General features: G+C 39.5%; 1 protein-coding gene across 3 annotated transcripts in view; it reads left to right on the top strand.

Annotated features, from left to right (window-relative positions):
- Positions 1 to 1772, top strand: part of SH3D19 (SH3 domain containing 19) — a 202895-nt gene extending 201123 nt beyond the window's left edge. For all 3 annotated transcript variants that reach the window (XM_030816235.1, XM_030816234.1, XM_030816236.1), the window contains one exon: positions 1 to 1772. This exon is cut by the window's left edge and continues 150 nt beyond it. The gene's annotated coding sequence lies outside the window, so the exon portion shown is untranslated.
- Positions 1773 to 5721: the final 3949 nt, after the last annotated feature.

Genomic DNA, 5721 nt, shown 5'->3' with positions numbered 1-5721 from the left:
ACTCACTTGAACTATCACCTTGACTATCAGATATGTTTTTGCACTATTTTTTTTAACTGAAAAAGGAATATCTAAGCTGTACATGGTACACTAGAATTTTCTGAAAGCAGAAAACGTTTAGATTTTGTAGTTAATTTTCATTACAATAGAAACATGCACATGGAAACCCATGAGCTAGGATTCTACCAAGGAAAACATCTAGTGGGATTAGCAAGGTGAAGGGAAAGCATCTGGTGGCGTGGCAGCATGGGGAGGCTCACACGCAGAAGTTGCACGTGGACATCTGTTTTAATCAGCACAAGTGAATTAACCATGCTTCTTCATTTTTTTACTTTATTTAAAAAAGAGGACATTTAATATTCTACATGCTGTAACTATCAGGACATAGTTAGCAATCTAAATTTCATTTTTGATATTCAAATTAATTCTTACAGCTTGAGCATATCAGCCTTATTACCAGAGCAAATTCTTCCTTCAGGTGGGATAGTTTACCGACTAGTTGGAGCATTTGTAAGCACATGGTGAAATCAGCCCCTGCCCACCAAAATAACCTTTATGTTACCAAGTGATTCCCATTTGTCTAAGGATTTGAAGGGGGTCTAAATTGGATGTATCTTACTTAGTCTAAAGAACCAAAACCATCCCTGAAATGCCTTGCTAATACAACTAATCCTTCCATATATGTGCCATACTCAATTTTTTCCTCAGTGTATACTTTATGTTAACAGGGTTATTACAAAGCACATTTTCTGAATCTGCAATCATTCCTTTGACAATTACTGGACCCAAAGGAAAATTCATTTTCTTTGCATTATTCCAGTAATATATAAAAACTGTGTCTTGTTATAGTAGTACATTATGAATCACATATAAAATCTTAGAATACAGAACAACTGTTAAGATGGAAAACAGTGCCAAACCTCCACAGCTCATTTCTTTGTAATATAATCAGAATGAAAAATAATTTAAGAGGACAGAAGACTGGTACTTTTTTATTTTTTCCCTAGCTTATCCCTGCACAATTATTAGAGTGAATGAAAAACCACTTTCCTGCTTTCCATTGTTATAAATTCTAAGCTTAAGATAAAAGTGGTTCTTTACATGACTGAATCAATTACAGTTTATGGGCTAGAGCCAAATAGGTTGAAGACAATCTTCCAAACAGATCAATGGAATAGAATTTCATTGGAAATGTAAAACACTTTCCCAACAATGGTCATGACTTTCTTCTGTTTTTGAGAAGAGTTTCATATGCTGGACCACATTTTAGCTTTTATTGTTTTTTTTTTTTCCCATTCTCCAAAAAGTTAGGCAACAAGTGGCCACACTTTTACATGACTACAACCTGGAGTTCTGCAAAGAAGGTAATATTTACTTGGTCTTTGACTAAAGTTATCTCCCTATTCTACGGTTACATTTTATTTTGGACTATGGGGACTTCTAATATGTTTTGGTAAAGAAGAGAGTATAAAGAAAATTCTTGTCAAATTTCACTCAAAAGTAATTTCATGAGAAATCAATGATTTAAAGCATTATCCAAATTAAATTATCATTTGCAGCAAACTACAACAGCAGGAAGGATATGGAATGGAACATGAGGTATATATCTTTGTCTTTATAATTTTAACATCTTATATTGAAGATTCTGAAAACCTATCTTTATTAGAGGAAAATCTCCATCTTAAGTTTTGGCCTTCTGTCAGCAGAATGATAAGTGCAATAGTTGTAAATCTACTTGACACTGTAATAAACTGAACTGAACTTTCAAAGTCCCTTTCTTATACTAGACTGAGTTTTTTGAGAATGGAGGTGAGGCCGAGCGCGGTGGCTCACGCTTGTAATCCCAGCACTCTGGGAGGCCAAGGTGGGCGGATCACGAGGTCAGGAGATCGAGACCACGGTGAAACCCCGTCTCTACTAAAAATACAAAAAATTAGCCGGGCGTGGTGGCAGGCGCCTGTAGTCCCAGCTACTCGGAGAGGCTGAGGCAGGAGAATGGCATGAACCTGGGAGGCGGAGCTTGCAGTGAGCCAAGATTGCACCACTGCATTCCAGCCTGGGTGACAGAGCGAGACTCCGTCTCAAACAAAAAAAAAAAAAAGAGAGAATGGAGGTGGTATCTTTTTTTTGAGACAGGGTTTAATTCCCTTTGACCAGACTGTAGTGCAATGCAATGTTGGCTCACTGCAGCCTCTGCCTCCTGGGCTCAAGTGATTCTCCTGCCACAGCCTCCTGAGTAGCTGGGACTACACGCACACACCACCGTGCCCAGCTAATTTCTGGTATTTTTTTTTTCTTGTTGTAGAAACAGGGTTTTGCCATGTTGCCCAGGCTGGTTTCAAACACCTGGGCTCAAGCAAGTCTGCCTGCCTCAGCCTCCCAAAGTGCTGGTATTACTGCACCTGGCCTGTGGTATCTTATTTATCTTTGTATCTCTAGTCCTTTGCACCATTCAGGCTCAATAAAGGTTGGTTGGTTGATGAGTTGGGTGGGTTGGTTGGTTGGAATGGATGGATGGAAGGATGGATGACTTTCACATACAGCAATACCATCTTGGATTCACTCAATATCTTTCCTCTTTAATTTTTGACATAAATCTATACTGAAACAAAATTCACAGTTTTATGTCATTTCACTCTCATGTTCTATGTTGTGCTTGCCACTTATTACCTACTCAACTGACAGGAAGCAAAAAGGTAACATATGGGCTCTCATAGATACTTTCTTTCTTTTTTTTTTTTGGAGATGGAATCTCCCTCTATCGCCCAGGCTGGAGTGCAGTGGCGCAATCTCGGCTCACTGCAAACTCCGCCTCCCGGGTTCACACCATTCTCCTGCCGCAGCCTCCTGAGTACCTGGGACTACAGGCACCTGCCACCACGCCTGGCTAATTTTTTGTATTTTTAGTAGAGACGGGATTTCACCGTGTTAGCCAGGATGGTCTCGATCTCCTGACCTCGTGATCCGCCCGCCTCGGCCTCCCAAAGTGCTGGGATTACAGGCGTGAGCCATCGAGCCTGGCCTCATAGATACTTTCTTATTATGTATATTGATTGAATTCAAGGCAAGACGGACCATGTTTAAGGAGAAACATAATTTTTATACTCAGTGAATTTTATGGGAGAGAAATAGGAATGCATTCTGTTTGCTTTCAGGAATTTTAGGTTAAAATCTGATCTTGTTCATCTAAACCTCCTCAAACTAGAATCTCTTAATCCTTTTTCTTTGATAAGTTAAACCTAGAGGGCCCTGCGCGGTGGCTCACGACTGTAATCCTAGCACTTTGGCAGGCCGAGGCAGGCGGATCACGAGGTCAGGAGATCGAGACCATCCTGGCTAACACCATGAAACCCCGTCTCTACTAAAAATACAAAAAAATTATCCGGGCGTGGTAGCGGGCGCCTGTCCCAGCTACTCGGGAGGCTGAGGCAAGAGAATGGCGTGAACCCGGGAGGCGGAGCTTGCAGTGAACCGAGATCGCGCCACTGCACTCCAGCCTGAGAAACAGAGCAAGACTCCGTCTCAAAAAAAAAAAAAAAAAAACCTAGAGAAGCCTTTCCTAGCAAGCCAGCTCAGGTGAAAAAAAATCTAGAGAAGCCACTTAATATATTATTCTTATCCTTTGAACACTAAAAGCATTTTTCTTTAAAAGATGCCCTTGTTTACATGGCTGGAAGGGTAATGGAATATATCTGTCATTGTGCTCATAGAAATCACAGGTCTTGAATTCAGTCTGTAATATTCAGAATGAAAGAAAGTGCATTTATCAGAATTTATTATAGAACTGGCATTTGAAAAAAAATCATTTTTCTATAAGATTGTAGATCAATACTCCTAACATTCATTTCTTAGTTTTTACTCAGTTTCTTAAGCTTACCTAAATATACCTAGAGAAACTAATGATGACTATATGGACTAATTATAAGGCAATATGTTCACTTTGGTATAATCATTAATGGTTTATTTCTTTTAATTAATGTCAAATGCACATGAGCCGTGTGATTCATGATTCAATGTCATTTTGAATGCCATTGAATGAATTCTTCACAGTGAATTTGTTTTTTTATTTTATTTTATTTTATTTTATTTTAGAGACAGGGTCTCACTTTGTTGCCCAGGTTGGAGTGCAATGGCATGATCTCGGCTCACTGCAGCCTTAGACTCCTGGCCTCAAGTGTTCCTCCCACCTCAGCCTCTGGAGTAACTGGGACTACAGGCATGTGCCACCATATCTGGCTAATTTTTTATTTTTTTCATTTTATTTTTTGAGATGGAGTCTTGCTCTGTTGCCCAGGCTGAAGTGCAGTGGTACAATCTGGGCTCACTGCAGCCTCTGCCTCTCAGGTTCAAGTGATTCTTGCCTCAGCCTCCTGAGTAGCTGAGATTATGGACACGCACCACTGTGCCCCGCTAATTTTTTTGTATTTTTAGTAGAGACCGGGTTTCATCATGTTGGCCAGATTGGTCTTGAACTCCTGACCTCAAGTGAGCCATCCGCCTCGGCCTCTGAAAGTGCTGGGATTACAGGCGTGAGCCCCTGCATCCAGCCTAATTTTTTTATTTTTTGTAAAGTCGGGGTTTCACTATGTTACCCAAGCTGTTTTTGAACTCCTGAGCTCAAGCAGCCTTCTCGCCTCGGCCTCTCAAAGTGCTGGGTTTGCAGGCGTGAGCCACCTTGTCCAGCCAGCTGAATTTTTTTCAGAACTAACGTGAAGTCATTTTCTAACTTGTGCCTTTTTACTTCACTGTAATTAAAGAAGTAAAAAAAATAGAAAGCCTGACTCAGAACAACACCACCATCTAGGGGCCGCTCTCTTAATTGCGAGCTCATCCTGTTATACATCCAGAAGAGAGCCCTTGGAGACCAGAGTTCAACTTGCAGAGGTTAAATGATTTGCCTAAGGTCACAGTTACTTGCAGAGCCTAAAGTAAAACTTATCTCTGTGGATTTCCAATCCAGTTCTTTTTCCATTTATTATGGCAAAGTGATAACTTTTTTTTAGCAGTTAAACAAGAAGAATTGATCTGTTTCATTGGCCTGTAATGGTTGTAGCCTCTAATACTTAACTATTAGAAAGAATTACACAGTATGTATTAAAGCCTTGAAGTTTTATCCTTCAGGAAGAAAAGTCCTGTCAGCTTCTTGGTTTTTTGTGGACAATTTATATTGATGTTACCTAGAAACTGAAACATGAATGGATCCACTAATGGGGATTCCTTTTTCTCTTTAATAGAAAATATTTGAAAATTTAGAACATCAGATCTTGTACAGCTGTATCTTGTAGGGCTGTGCCCTTGGTAACAGTAGAGCAATCATAAATCTAGATTTTCATTAAAATATAACACAAAACACTGTTATTAGTATTTTGGAGTATAATAGATTAACCAAAGCACTGTTAAGCTAATAGATTTATATTTCAGAGTCAGACATATTCTGATTTTTTAAAGGAATTCTAATTATATGTATACCATGGATTATTTATCTTCAAGTACTGTAAATTAGGCAATAATTAAATGAAGTATTTTTTAGGAGAAGTAATGTTTTAAATTCACAATTCTGGCAGGAATATTACCTACTGGTTGTCTATGTTTCACAAAAATTAACTAACAATACCAGAATATTGGCCTCTGGCTGTGCACTGTGACTCATGCCTGTAATCCCAGCACTTTGGGAGGCCAAGGCGGGTGGATCACCTGAGGTCAGGAGTTGGAAACCAGCCT

Source organism: Nomascus leucogenys, chromosome 7b, assembly GCF_006542625.1.
Source record: "Nomascus leucogenys isolate Asia chromosome 7b, Asia_NLE_v1, whole genome shotgun sequence".
Classification (NCBI taxonomy): domain Eukaryota; kingdom Metazoa; phylum Chordata; class Mammalia; order Primates; family Hylobatidae; genus Nomascus; species Nomascus leucogenys.
The sequence above is the reverse complement of the archived record's forward strand: the minus strand, read 5'-3'. Positions and strand labels throughout refer to the sequence as shown.